Consider the following 15,811-nt stretch of genomic DNA (forward strand, 5'->3'; position numbering starts at 1 on the left):
AAAATACAAAAATTAGCCAGGCAAGGTAGTATGAACCTGTAGTCCCAGCTACTCAGGAGGTTTAGGCAGGAGAATCACTTGCACCCTGGGGGTGGAAGTTGCAGTGAGCTGAGATCAAGCCACTGCACTCCAGCCTGGGCGACAGAGCAAGACTCTGTCTCAAAAAAATAAATAAAAACAAATAAATAAATAGCAACTTCAGATGGTGGAGTTATGAAGAAAATAAAACATCATAGGGATATGGGGGCAGCAGATGGATACCTCAGTTGGGGGAGTCAGAGGATGCCTCTCTGAGGAAGTGGCTTTTTCTCTCTTTTTTGAGCAGAGAGACTGAGGCCGCATCGCGCAGGTCTGGAGGAAGAGTGCCCAGGCTACAGGCACAACAAGAGAGGAAGCCCACAGGCAAGAACAGACAATACTTTTTTTTTTTTTTTTGAGACAGAGTCTCGCTCTGTTGCTCAGGCTGGAGTGCAGTGGCACAATCTCGGCTCACTGTAACCTCCGCCTCCCGGCTTCAAGTGATTCTCCTGCCTCAGCCTGCCAAGTAGCTGGGACTACAGACATGCACCACCACACCCAGCTAATTTTTGTATTTTTAGTAGAGATGGGATTTCACCATGTTGGCCAGGATGGTCTCGATCTTTTGACCTTGTGATCTGCCCCCCTCGGCCTCCCAAAGTGTTGGGATTACAGGTGTGAGCCACCGCACCCGGCTGAGAATAGACGATACTTTCATTAATTTCAATACTTTCCACCAGCCCCAAGGTGGAACTGGTGTTGGCACAACCCAGGGACAAGAAGAGACCAGTGAGGCTGGGCGGAGCCAACAGGAGAGCCAGCAGCCGGGGGGCCTCCGAGGGGTCTCCTCTCCCTGCCTGCCAAAAATAAAGCAAACTCCTCCCTCATCCTCCTTGCCCTTCACCTCCTCCTGCTTTGGGGATGATTCTGTACATTTCCTGGCTCCAACCCTATAATCCCTCCTCTTGGAACTAGGCCCCAATTTGCCCAGGAACGTTATGAGTGGGTGGCCCAGTCAGGAGGAGGGGAGTGAGTTGATCTATGTCACAGACCTACTGTCAGCTCTGGCCTGGCTCGTCTCCAGGCAGCCCCCAGCATCTTCCTGCCCAACAAGGAACAATTGTACTTTCTTTTTCTAGAAAGACTGTGGCAGATGGGGCAGGCTCCTGGGGAAAGGGGGGCTTGAAGAGACAAGAGTGTCTTCTCTTCTCCCACAGTCCCTGGGTCCAAGCCATGCCCTCAGCATCTGCTCAGCTGGGAGTACGTGTGTTGGGGTGAGGATGGAGTAGAGGGGTGTGCTGCTTTCCCTGCCCTGTAGCCTGTGACTAAATAATGAATGTCCCCAACTGTGTTAGTACTCTGTTGTTGCCTAACAAGAGTATCACAAACTTAGCAGCTTAAAACTACACATGTGGCCAGGTGCAGTGGCTCATGTCTGCAATCCCAGCACTTTGGGAGGCTAAGGCAAGCATATCACCTGAGATCAGGAGTTTGAGACCAGCCTCGTTCAACATGGTGAAACCCTGTCGCTACTAAAAATATAAAATTAGCCAGGTGTGGTGTTAGGCACCTGTAATCCCAGCAACTCAGGAGGCTGAGGCAGGAGAATCACTTGAACCCAGGAGGCGGAGGTTGCAGTGAGCTGAGATTGCACCATTACACTCCAGCCTGGGCAAAAAGAGCAAAACTCCGTCTCAAAAACAAACAAACAAACAAACAAACAAAACTGCGCATGTCATTATCTCATGGTTTCTGTGGTCAACAATCTAGACACAGCTTAACTGGGTCCTCTCCTTTGAATCTCACAAAGCTAACATCAAGGTGTCAGCTGGGAGGTGCTCTCATCTGGAAGCTAGACTGGGGAAGCATCTGCTTCAAAGCTCACTTGGGCTGTTAGCAGAATTCATTTCTTTGAGGTTATAGACTGAGGGTCCTGGTTCTTGCTAGCTGGAGGCTGAAGGCCACCATCAGCTCCTAGAGGCTGTCTACATTTTTGGGAGGCTATCCACAGATCCTTGCTATGTATGTCTCCCCAGCATGACTGGCTACTTCATCAAACCAGCAAGGAGAGTCTCTAGAGCAAGCTGGCTAGCAAGATGGAATCTTATATAACAATGTAATTAAAGGAGTGACAATCTATCACCTTTGCCATGTTCTGTTGGTTAGAAGCAAGTCACAGTTCCCACCCACACTCTATTTCTATATATATCCCATTGTCATTAGTCTTTTTCTGAATGATTTGAGAGCAAGCTGAAGACAAAATACCTCACAGCCCTTAAATACTCAAGTGTGTACTTCTCCCCAAAAGAAGGGCACTCTCTTGCAAGACCATACAGAACGCAATCTTCCAAGTTAAAAAGTCAAGAGTGATTCAGCATTATCATCTGATCTGTAGACCCTAGAAGTCTTTGATGGTTTCCTTGCTATGTAATAGATGATGTTCCAGGTTTGCCTTGTACATTTCTGCCCATACCTGAAGTCAGTCTCTTCCTCAAAAAACTGTCATGACTTTTAGGAATAAATGGCATTTCAAGACCTCAGTCTGGGCCCTTAACATCCTTTTATTTTATTTTATTTTGTTTTTTTGAGATGGAGTCTTGCTCCGTCACCTAGGTTGGAGTGCAGTGGCGCTATCTCAGCTCACTGCAATCTCGCCTCCCAGGTTCAAGTGTTTCTCTTGCCTCAACCTCCCAAGTAGCTGGGATTACAGGCATTCACCACCACGCCCAGCTGATTTTGTGGTTTTTTTTTTTGAGACGGAGTCTCGCTCTGTCACCCAGGCTGGAGTGCAGTGGCGCTATCTCGGCTCACTGCAAGCTCTGACTCCAGGGTTCATGCCATTCTCCTGCCTCAGCCTCCTGAGTAGCTGGGACTATAGGTGCCTGCCACCACGCCCGGCTAATTTTTTTGCATTTTCAGTAGAGACGGGGTTTCACCGTGTTAGCCAAGATGGTCTCGATCTCATGACCTCGTGATGTGCCCACCTCAGCCTCCCAAAGTGCTGGGATTACAGGTGTGAGCCATCGTGCCCAGCCTAATTTTTGTATTTTTAGTAGAGATGGGGTTTCACCATATTGGCCAGGCTGGTCTCAAACTCCTGACCTCAAGTGGTCTGCCTACCTCAGCCTCCCAAAGTGCTGACATTACAGGTATAAGCCACCGCACCTGGCCACATCCATTTAAAAAAATTTTAATTTGATCTTGTATTACACATATTTTTAAATGTAAGTAAATACTTTTAAAAACATTTTTTATTTGATTGTTCCTTGGAGAGCAGAACTAGCCCATAGGCAGTGCGTTCAGAGTAGCCAGTACTTTCAATGCCTATTAGGCATCAGGGAGTTTTTTGGAAGAAGGTGGATTATAAACTAGAATAATTTAATGCCACCAATTCCAGGACCCTAAAGAAGTGAGAGAGGGCTTGTAGGTCCATGCCAGGCCCTTGTGCAGTGCGGCCTCAGTGGATCCTGAGGGTCAGAGGGGCTGCTGCACGTGATATGTAGAATAACCTGGTCTCCCGGCTGGAGCCCAAAGCTTGAGCATCTTTGTATCTGTTTGGCTGGCGAGGAAGAGATGTTTGAGTGGAAAATGGGGCCAGGTAATGAGGGCAGGTGACTTCTGTTGCCATGTTTACCAGCTCAGGTGCCTTTGGGGACTGAGGGCCAGGCAAGAGACGCACAGCTGAGCCTTCTGAACAGCAGCGATAGGCTCTCCCTCAGGTGTGCTCCGTGACACCTGACTTCCACATAAACAGGTAGGAGTCTCAGGGGTCAACAGATCAATCTGAGCACTGCAATTGACCCTGCCCTGCCCCCAGGCCCTCAAACACAGGAGCTGGAGGTGGTTGTGTTTGCTCCAGTGAGCTATGCCAAGGAAGAGCTATGGATGTAGGAGGTGAAGCACCAATAGGATACTGATGTGAGGGGGGTGCTGTCCCCCAGAGTCCATTCTTGGTTGACTCAGGTGCCCACTGGGCAGTTCTGTGGACAACAGGGCTCCACGTCAGGGTGCATGGGGGTGGGTGTGTGCCAAAGGATGGCTCCATTTCTCAAAAGGAATGCAAATGGAGCCCTGGCCACAGGTCCAGGCTCCGTAAGAACAAGCCTTTCTCCTCTGTTCCATCAGCCTGTGGCGATGTCTGTCTACCTGTACCAGATTCACAGGTGATGGCTCCAGGTCCCTGGTGTTACACCAAGGACCTGGCCTTTAGGATCTGCCAGTTTTAGCTCCAATATATCCAACAATGACTCCCTGAACTTCAGTTTCCTCCTTGACAAAATGAAGACAGTAAGAACATCAGCATGGGGTTACTGTGAGAGCTAAATGGGTTGGTGTGTGCCAGTGGCCTTGCAGAGGGTCTCAGAAAGAATTTGTCCCTTTTTTCTCTCATCCCATTAGAGAAACCGAGCACCTATGTAAATGACATGAGTGTCTGTGGAGAGGTTGTAGACTCACCTTCAGGAGCCACAGGGCTCCTAGATGTTTGAAATAGTAGGTATGAGAAGATAAGGAGGGGACAAAGCAGAGACAGCATTCCAAGGGCATCCAAAATAGAAACCTTCAAAGCTGTGCTGGCCAAACAGCCCAGGAAGTGTCCACCAGCTTTACTCTCTGTCCCCACATTTATGTCCCCACATTGCTGGGCTTGCACAAGCAAATAACAGCCAGGGTGAATAGCTCCCCAATATTCAGAAGGATACTGGGGATATGTCCAAGCCTCTCCTGCCCCATTTCTCACAGTGCACCCAGGTTGGACCCTTAAAATAGCACTTCAGGTCAGGTGTGGTGGCTCAGGCCTGTAATCCCAGCACTTTGGGAGGTCAAGGTGGGTGGATCACTTGGGACCAGGAGTTCGAGACCAGACTGGCCAACATGGCGAAACCCCGTCTCTACTAAAAATACAAAAATTAGCCATGTGTGGTAGTGCATGCCTGCAATCCCAGCTACTCAGGAGGCTGAGACATGACAGTCACTTGAGCCCAGTAGGTGGAGGTTGCAGTGAGCTGAGATCGCACCACTGCACTCCAGCCTGGATGATAGAGCAAGACTCTGTCTCAAGCAAACAACAACAACAACAAAAACAGAACATTTCTCCAGCCAGAGAGCAAAGCCTCTTTCTGGATAAACTCTGTCCAAGGCCTCAGAGCTTGGTCTGGGGGTTTGGTGGGTGGTGGGGACCTTGACTCAGCCCCCCTGCACAGCCAGAAGCCTGCCTGGGGGACATGTCTGGCTCTACTCTAGGGGGACCTTGTTCCAAGACCCCATGCAGATCCTGGGGAAAGGGATAGAGAGGGACTGAGGGAGCTGTTCTTCCTGCTGCCTCCCCTAGAGGTAAGGTCTGAACTGTTGGGGTGGCTTTGGTTAGAACTAAGAAGACAGAGGCTGTGGGTTCTGTCCCTGAGCATCCCAATGCAGCCACACGAAGAACTAATTCTGGGGTACCCAAATCTGCACCTAGCTGCTGCTTATTTAGGGGATATTCTGAGCAGGGCACTGGACAAGATGCTTCCCAGACCTATCTCCTTTAATGCTCCCAACAACCCTACAAAGGAAGGTATTACTACCTCCAAATTATAGCTGAGGTTCAGAGAAGTTGTGACACAAACCTAGGATCACACAGCAAACGTGTGCTAAGTCTAGATTTGAACTCAAAGAGATGGGTCTTCGAAGAGCCCCACTCTGTATCTGTGAGGCCCTCTGCCTCTACGCCAGGCTCCCACAAGGATGAGAACGGCTCTGTGCAACACTTCCCAGATACCATGGAGCAAACAGTTCCTGAGGCTTCCCGAACTCAGAGGGTAAGCCAGGAGAGGGCAGGAGCTGTGTTCCACAGATTAGATTAGTTATTCACAGCTCCGGCACCACAGGAGTTTACCCTGCCTTCCTCACTGGGCTCGGGGGCGGGAAGATGAGTGTTTGTCAATGAAATGGACCAGAAGATGTGAAAATGCTCTGTAAGTTGGTGGCTGCTGTGCAAATGCAAGATGATTGCAATTTATGTTTCCTCACAGGCACAGTGACTGGACTGATAAATTATGAAGTTGGATTTGCAGAGGGTTAAATACTTCTTTGGTGAAGTAATTAAACAGATTGGTCAGGTTCCAGAAGTATGGTTGTGTAGAACTTTTTCTCCTCCAGTACGGGGTGTACCAAATACTTTGTATTAATAGTTAAACACTTTCCCCAAGAGATGTTTCCCAACTTTAAATCCAAGAAGAGGCTTTTGTATTTGCAGATTTAAGCATTATGTGTTATGTCCTTTTGGCTTGTTAAGAAAACCACAATAGGCAGGGAGTTCAAATTGCTCTGCTCTTTGAAGAAACGTACAAGTGCAAAAGAAACTTATTTTCTCTGAGCTTAATATATGTCAAGAAAATAGGCGAACTCTGGAAGTGGGGAAGCTGCCAGCTAGAAGGTAAATGAATAAACTCCTCTATTCCTTGCAGAATCCTTTTTATATTATACTCTGGATTTAAAAAAAATAATTTGAACATTTGAAAAGAATCCCAGCACACATGCAGTCATTTTCTCCACCTGGGATAATAAGTTAATTCCACCATGACACCAATGCTTTCTTCTGTGCCCCTTTCCTCCCTGGCTCTGTCCACCTGCATACAGTGCGTGCACCATGGGAGTTCTGCTGTTTTTCACAGGATGGGAAGCTAGAAGCCAGTTTTGTCACAAGTATTGTCTCGTGGCTGCATAGTCTGGGATATTGATGCACTGTACTTTCTACGTGGTTCCTCCATTGTTGGACAAAATCTAGTTTTTTCCATTTCTGTTTCTGGTTTCCTCCCCATGAGGTTTCCAGTGACTCCATGTGGAGCCTAAAGCAGCTCCATCGTGGAAGCTGACATGCTATCTTGACTTCTGATTAACCCTTGTTCCAGGAATGACTCTAAGATTTCTATTTTATCTGCTGTTACCTTAAATCCTGCCCTTAGGTCAAAGCAACCTTGACCATGAATCCTGCCCTTAGGCAGACTCACAGAGCATTCTCGCCTTTCCCTGAGGGGTCAACTTCAATTGTCCTACACATTCCTTCCCTACAGTAGATAAGTCCCGGCTTTGGAGGATAATGGTGCAGGGATCCACTGTTCCTCTCAACGCTGCCTGTGACGTGGCCTCTGTTTGTAAGTCCCTAATAAAATAAATGTTTCTTCCTAAGAAACTGGATTTGTTGGCCTCTTTCCTGGGTCTTTGGGGGTGGGTTTGCACAGACCTGCCCACTGCAGAACACCAAGCATCTGGCAGCTTTCACAAGCACTTAGCTTTGGCCGAAGAGGCCTCTTGCCCCAGAGAGAAGCATGGGTCACCACTGGTTAAGCAGATGGTTCTGTTCTTTCTTCCTCCTTGACAGGTTGTTTGGCAAGCAGAAGGAAGTTAAGATGCCTTCAGTTTATCTTCCAGGAAAAGAGCTAAGGACACTGGTGAAAGGAACCCTGGAGAACCTGCCGCTGCCTTCTGGCAATTTCCAGCAGCCAGCATGGGGTCTTACACAGGGAAGTGCCCAGCCTCAGGGACATGCAGTGACATCCCACCCACATCCCCTGAGGTCCCTCCTTGCTCAGCCCCCCAAGAACAAGCTATCATTTGGAAGACTGCCAAAATTCTTCCTCTTTTAAGCAGCCTTCCAGGACTATGAGAAGAGAAATAACATGGAATTCCACCCAAAATGCACACGCAGATGAACACACACACACACACACACACACACACACACACACACACACACACGTCTACCTCATCATCTCCTCCAGATAAAAGCACTTACCCTTGTCGAGCACAGAAAATGAGATGTGTTTGGTGTTCATGAGTGAGGCTTAGACTGTATGGGCCCAGAGGCTTCTATCTGACTTGCTGATGCCACAAGGTCAGCAGTGGGCAGGGCAATGGTTTGGAACAAAAAGAACATAGGCTATTGTCCTGACCTTGTTACTCGCTTGCTGTGCTAAATGAGCAAGTTGCTAGCCTCTTCTGAGTCCGTGATCTCAGCAGGTGTGGGAGTAAAGGTTATTGAAGCTCCCCGTTGCTCTACTGTTTCAGGATTCTTAGTAGAGCACCCAGGGATGAAAGAACGGGGTGTATGGTGAGGGAGTGGGAGCCAGGAGGCAGGGGCCACCTTCCAGGGGCATCTCTGGGTTTCAGCGCAGCTCCCAGCCCTGCTGCACACAGCCTGTCCTCCTCCTCTGGCTGGGAGCCCCATGCAGTCACAGGTGGGCCTGCCCTCTCCAGCTCCACCCTTGGCACCAGGCCCTGGGGCTGGCACTAAGTACATGCCTAGTAAACCTTTGTTGAGGAAATGAATATGGGGCTAGTGTGCAGGGAGGGTGGATGTGGTGAATGAAAAACAGAGCACTCAGAGTTCCTAGGGGGTAGGATTCCAGCTGCTTATCGGTCTATCAGAGAACACGCTGGGGAAAAAGCTTCCAGAAAGAATTGTTCAGTCCTTCTCGTGCCAGCAGCAAGGTCTCCCCTCTGACTTCTGGGGAAGGATTATGTTAGAGCAGCCAGACTCTTGTCCCTGGCCTGTCTTCTCTGTAGAAAGGCGCTGTGGGAGGAGGCAGGTTACTGAAGTGGGAACCCCATAGACGACAGGAGAACTGAGGGCCTCGGGCCTCACCCCTGTGGCTCACGTCTCAGCATCATTCACGTCCGAGCCCAGCCCTCAGAGAGGTGGCTGCTGAGAGAGGTCGCTGGCTGTGTGGAGAAGGGAGATCCAGGAGCCACAGGGAAATGATGTCAGTAAAGGGGGAACCTGGTGGCGGCTGGAGGGAGAGACTGCGGAGAGAGTCAACGTCCAAGGGTAATTGGTGGAGTTTACCGTGCCATGCAGGTGCAGTGAACACCTCCCTGTTCAGCTCTTCTCTAAAGCTTTCAGCATCTTCTGGTTTAGGAATAGTTCCTGGAGAATGATGGAGGTGCTGCACTGTGTGAAGAGTCACACGAGCAAGAGCAGACTCCATGTCCTCGGTAGGGTAGCCCTGGGAGTACTGGGCCCACTCCCGAGCTCCAGTGGCAGTGTCTCCAGTAACCTGCACCCCCTTCCCTCTTGCAAATGCCCCTTCCTGGGCCATAATTCTACTGGACCTCTTGTTGGCATTTAACACCGCAGATCACCCCATATTCTTTTTTTTTTTTTTTTTTTTTTTTTTAGACAGTCTTGCTCTCTCGCCCAAGCTAGATTGCAGTGAGCAGTGACGCGATCTCGGCTCACTGCAACTTCCTCCACTTCCTGAGTTCAAGTGATTCTCCTGCCTCAGCCTCCTGGAGTAGCTGGGATTACAGGCGTGCACTGCAACACCCAGCTGATATTTGTATTTTTTGTAGGGATGGGGTTTCACCATGTTTGCCAGGCCAGTCTCAAACTCCTGACCTTAGGTGATCTGCCCACCTTGGCCTCTCAAAGTGCCAGGATTAGAGGCATGAGCCATGGTGCTTGGCTCCCTATATTCTTCATATTTCCTCTCTGCTTTTCCCAGAAGCAGACGCTGGAACAAGGACTTGGATATAGCTTCCAGGACTTGGGAGGCGATCCAGGAAGCAGAAACGAGAGTGCAAAGAGAGTGAGACAGAAAGGAGGAAAGTCAGCATACGGTGTGTTATCAAGGTCACTGATGGGGGCAACACAGCTGCAGGGTCCGATTGCGTAACAGCATGCCTTCCAGAACTGTCCATGTGATGGACAGGAGTGTGGAGTATGTATCTTCTGGTTCCTGTCTCCCGACTGAAGATTGTCCCGGTGATATGAACCACTCTACACTTCAGGACCACATTTGCACACGGGCCCATGGGCTTCCCTGGCCTCAGAGCGCAGAGAGTGAAAAGGTGGCTGTGAGCTTGAGCTGGGATGTTATCAATTACAGGAACCCCTGATTTCAAACAGAACAGCCCACCAGAGCTGCCCTGTAGGCAGAGGAGGGATGAGGGGATGTGATGAGGGCACAGAGGCATTGTGACTGTCCCTGGCCATCCTTCCTCATGGCGTCTTTGGGGGTGGCTTCCCCTGACCTGTTGACAGTGAACATCTGCTAATGCCACGTGATCTCCACATCCTTTCTTAAATACTCACACGCTCCTTGTTTAACAGAGTCTGGAATTTGGCCAGGGCCCGGGGATCAGAACACCACCTCGATGGCCTCCAGGTCTGTGCTTTAGCCAAACCCTTTCTTCTGCATATGGAGCTGGTCCAGGAGCCTCTCCTCCCCAGAGCCATGAAGTCTCCTCCTCCACCTCCACCAAGCCAAAGCCACACTCTGCTTCCCCTCCAATCTACTTCTCCTCCTGGACGCAGTATCTCACTGCCATGGGTTCAGTCCTCCTCCTGGACGCCGTGTCTCACTGCCATGGGCTTAGTCCTCCTCCTGGACGCCACTTCTCACTGCCGTCGACTCAGCTGCCAGAGTCAGAATTTCCTGACAATTCCCTCTCTCCTTCATTCTCCACACCAAGTCCAGGTGGCCTCTGGTAGCCAGGTGATGGACTCTGCCAGGCTGCTTCATTGCTCTGGACTCACCAGCCTTCTTCTTTGGGAATTGATGTGAGAATCTGTTAAGATCCACATGCGACATCCAGGTTCACCTGAGCCATGTGTGTTTAATCCCACAGAGTCACTCCTTCTACCACATTATCCACCAATAGTGTCTCTTTCCTTCCCAGGCCCCAGCATGTCCCCTCTACAGCCTCATCAGCCCTCCCAAAAGGGCCCAGTGCAGCTCGTGCCACTTTGGGTTTTCTTGGCTCTAATGCAACACCGCATGGCTGACTCCCTTTTCCCATTGATTTCCCATTATTCTACCTTGTTCCAGAAGCACTTCCAGGTTGAGCAGAAGGGAGATTCTGACTGTCTTAAGCCTCCACTGCTTGGACCTGGATGGAGAATACCCAGGCTCTCCACTGCCCTCTAATATTCCCATGTCCTCCTCACCTCCCCTGGAATGTGCATCCTTGGACTTCTAGGTGACCTCGGCACCCCACAGTCCATTCCTGCCTCCCTTACATCTGTTGTCTGTGGTCCTTGAACCTGTGACATTACATCTCTTGGGGCTCTTTCAGGTTCAGGAGAGTGGGGAGCAAGTCTACGGCATTTGTTTAACACAGAGACCAAGCCCAGTCACTCTGGCTAATGCGTTCTCTGTGGGTACAGCAAACACGAACTTAGCTTTTACCGTGTGCTGGGGCTTGATCTCCTTGCCCTTGGGGAGCTCTTCTTCTGCAGGGATGCTGATTAAATGCTCAGGAAATGGTGTGAAGCACAGCCAATTCTTGTTATTCACAGTAGTTATTATCTATAAAGTTGTGAATTAGCAAACACTGAACCATTGCTCCCAGGGGAAATACAGGGTGAGGTTCAGTCCTCGTCCTGGATAAGGTTCCTGAAACCTCTGGTCATGACATTTTTGTCAGCTGACCAATACATAACCTTGTTTTATGTGCATTTCTATTGAAAGACACCTTATTTACTCTATATTGTCGATTCATTAGCACTGAATTCACCACCAGCAGCGAGCGCTAAGTCAGGCCTGAAGGAAGCTGATCTAACTCATGTAGTAAAGCGCGTCACTGCCTCCTTGCACTTAGGAACACTAGACTGCCCTTCAGCACTGTGCTTTGGGCCATTTTCAATATCAAAATCACCAGTAAAAAGCACAAAGTATGAAAAGTGGGGCACTAAATAGACTGTGAAAAGGACACTTAAGATCATGAGAGCTGGAACAAGAAGGCAGAGCATGCCTTGTTCAAGCTCAGCAGGGAACAAGTCCATCAGGTCACTAACATTTTTCTACATGTCTAGAATGACCACAAAAGTATTAGGTTGGCGCAAAAGTAATTACTTAGTGGGAAAAACCGCAATTACTCTTACAGCAACCTAATACTATGAGTAGGCCAGGTGCAGTGGCTCACGCCTGTAATCCCAGCACTTTGGAAGGCTGAAGCGGGAGTATCACGAGGTCAGGAGATCGATACCATCCTGGCTAACACGGTGAAACCCCATCTCTACTAAAAAACATAAAAATTAGTCCGGGCGTGGTGGCTCACGCCTGTAATCCCAGCACTTTGGAAGGCTGAGGCGGGCGGATCACAAGGTCAGGAGATCGATACCATCCTGGCTAACATGGTGAAACTCCTTCTCTACTAAAAAAATACAAAAAAATTAGCTGGGTGTGGTGGTGGGCGCCTGAAGTCCCAGCTACTTGGGAGGCTGAGGAAGGAGAGTGGCATGAACCCGGGAGGCGGAGCTTGCAGTGAGCCGAGATCTTGCCACTGCACTCCAGCCTGGGTGACAGAGTGAGACTCCGTCTCAAAAAAAAAAAAAAAAAAAAAATTAGCTGGGTGTGGTGGCACACACCTGTAATTCCAGCTACTTGGGAGGCTGAGGTGGGAGAATCGCTTGAACCTGGGAGGCAGAGGTTGCAGTGAGCTGAGAGCACAGCACTGCACTTCATCCAGACTGGGCAACAGAACAAGACTCTGCATCAAAAAAAAAAAAAAAAAAGTACTATGAGTATTGGTTTTTGGATTACAAATAAATTTTAGTGAGTAGGCAAATTTGCCAGTACTTTGGTAGGTAATGAGGATCAACTGTGTGTACGGAAGGAAGAATGAGGCTTCAGGCCGGGCACAGTGGCTGACGCTTGTAATCCCAGCACTTTGGGAGGCCAAGGTGGGTGGATCACCTGAGGTCAGGAGTTCGAGACCAGCTTGGCCAACATGGTGAAACCTTGGCTCTACTAAAAATACAAAAATTAGCTGGGTGCGGTGGCACATGCCTGTAATCTCAGCTACTTGGGAGGCTGAGGCAGGAGAATTGCTTGAACCCAGGAGGCAGAGGTTGCAGTGAGCCAAGATCATGTCATTGCACTCCAGCCCTGGCAACAAGAGCAGAACTCCATCTCAAAAAAAAAGAAAAAAAAAAGAATGAGGCTTCAGAGTGGAGAGGAGGGAGCAGCAGACAAAGGATAATTCACAAAGGGGTTACCATGAAGCTAAACTTTGAGCAATAAGTTGACTTCCCCAGGTAGGAGGGGACTCCAAGTAGAGTGGGCACCATGCACAGAGGCATGAGACAATAGGGGATGAAGTAATGTCTTTAAGGTGATGATGAAAAAACCAGCGGTGAACATGTCAGGAAGAGCCCTGATGTTCAGGAACCTAGGAAAGGGCAGCGCTTCCACACCCACCCCTTCTCACAGGGTTTTGTGTGAGCTGGGTGGTGCCAACTGCTATTACAGAGAAACCCCAACTCAGTGCTTTGACCCAATAAGCATATGATTTTTTGCACACATTAGAGTTCAACATGAATGATGGGTGAGCAGCTTTTCACGAAGTGATTTAGGGACCTAAACTCCTTCAAAACTGTGTCTCCCCCACTCCCGAGGGCCTCAGAGTCCTGGCTGACGATCAGCAAAGGGGAAAGGTGGAAGGTGGACAGTTGCACAGGGGTGTCTACCTGCCGCACCTTGAAGTGACTCACGTCCCTTCCATCTACACCCTATCATCACACGGCCCACCTAGATGGGAGGAGGGATGGGGAATGAAGTCCCCAGCTGGACAGCTGCTTCCTAGGAACATGTCTACTACATGTTCATGTACTCTGGAGGAGAAATGTGACTCTTGGTGGACAGCTAGCTGTTTCTGCCACAGGCCCTCACATTAGTCCATCAGACCACAGGGCAGAACTGAAAAGAAGCTGTAGCTGGGCACGGTGGCTCACGCCTGTAATCCCAGCACTTTGGGAAGCTGAGGTGGGCGGATCACCTGAGGTCAATGAGTTCGAGACCAGCCTCAACATGGAGAAACCCCATCTCTACTAAAAATACAAAATTAGCCAGGCGTGGTGGTGCATGCCTGTAATCCCAGCTACTCAGGAGGCTGAGGCAGGAGAACTGCTTGAACCTGGGAGGCGGAGGTTGCAGTGAGCCAAGATTGTGCCATTGCACTCCAGCCTGGGCAACAAGAGCAAAACTCCGTCTCAAAAAAAAAAAAAAGCTGTGGTCGGTGGTCAGTGAAGTCTATGGAAATGGAGTGTCAAGGTGCTGTCTAGACAGAGTAGACAGCCAATAAATGCTTGGTGAAGGAATGAATGAATGAGAAATGCTTTATGCCTCATTCCCAGCCAGCTGGCAGGGAAGGGAGCATTCTCGTTTTTCCTGCCGTCAGACACATTGCTTCCTGTATCTGATGTCTGAGTCCATTCAGGCTTCTATTACAGAATACCACAAACTGGTGGCTTATAGATGACAGAAATTTAATTCTCACAGCTCTGGAGGCTGGGAAGTCCAAGATCAAGGTGCCAGTAGATTCAGTGCCTGCTGAAAGCCCACTTCCTAGTTCATGGAGGCATCTTCTCACAGTGTCCTCACATGGTAGGAAGGCCAAAAAGCTCTCTGAGACCATTTCATAAGGGCAGTAATCTCATTCCTGAGGGCTCCCCTCTTACGACCTAATCACATCCGAAAGGTCCCACCTCCTAACCATCACCTTGGGAGATTCAAGATTGAATTTTGGGGAGGACACAACATTCAGTCCATAGCACCTGGAGAGGAAATGTGACCACAGGAATAGAAAGAGGGATGCCCAGGGAGAAGAGGTCCAAGTAACTGCAAGTCTGGTCTGTACCTATGAATATTCTGTCCATTTAATTCAACTTCATTTGGGATTTGGGCTACACAGACCTTCTGCAGGACTTGGAAAACCCAACGCATGACTGAGTGGTTAGAAATGGTTTGAAATAGCCTGGAAAGACTCCAGGGAGGAGAGAATGGGAGGAGCGCACACACGCGCGCACACACACACACACACACCCAAAGACAGGGCTTATCTCTAATCTCCATGAGGATTTTAATCGAGGCTTGCATGCAATCGCCTCATAACTCCACATTTCCAATTTATTAATCAAATGCCATCTATGAGGCAATGTTGTGGTCCCCACTGGTGTTTCTGCATTTGGTGGTTGCTGAATATCTATGCTTTAGCAACTTCCATCCATGCCAAACAAGAGAAAAACAACTGCCAACTTTTCTTCCTAGAGCAAATTCACACTCAGCAAGGATAATCACAAATCCTCCACAGGTGAACAAATCGGAATAAATGAGGAGTCAACACACCCACCAAGGCCTGTGAGTCATGGTATCAAGGCAGCCGTCAGGGAGGGTCGTGGGTTAGGGAGTGCCTCCCTCTTCTAATCACAGGCACCACTTGAAAAATGCTGGAGAGGGGCTGGCTGCGTCTGCCAGGGAGACTGCTATAAGTCGTCTGTGTGCTTGTTCCCTGGCATCCCAGGGTCAGGAGTCCTGAAGCTCATCTGGCAGCTGCTGCAACAAAATCTTTCTGATGGCTCAAGACATTGGCCTCTATGATCTTATTTACATTCATTGTGTGTGCATTAGAAGGGGAGATATTAATACAAAAGCATGGCTATAGAAAAGGGCAGAATTGTTTTTATTCAAACACAGAATGGTCAGTAGCAGACCCAAGCTTGTACTACTTGGAGATAAAAGCCTTTAACTCTGGGCCCTAATGCTGTCCCTGCTCCCCACCTGCCTGCCAGACTTCCACCTCCTCCTCATCTGATCCAGCACACACAGGCTTGGCTGGGATGTGTACAGAGGGAAGAGCCAGGCTCAGCCAACTCCTAGCTTCGTGCCCCTGTAGAATGGTGCTTTAGAAATACGTGCTGCACAGATGAGCATGTGACTTAGTCCCTGCCCCCTTCTCCTCATTGCCTCCAGCAACTTTCCTAAAGGGGAGGTAAAGTCTTGTCATCCCGCTGCTCCCTTCCCTACAGTGTGGA

This window comes from Nomascus leucogenys, chromosome 5, assembly GCF_006542625.1.
Source record: "Nomascus leucogenys isolate Asia chromosome 5, Asia_NLE_v1, whole genome shotgun sequence".
NCBI classification, from domain to species: domain Eukaryota; kingdom Metazoa; phylum Chordata; class Mammalia; order Primates; family Hylobatidae; genus Nomascus; species Nomascus leucogenys.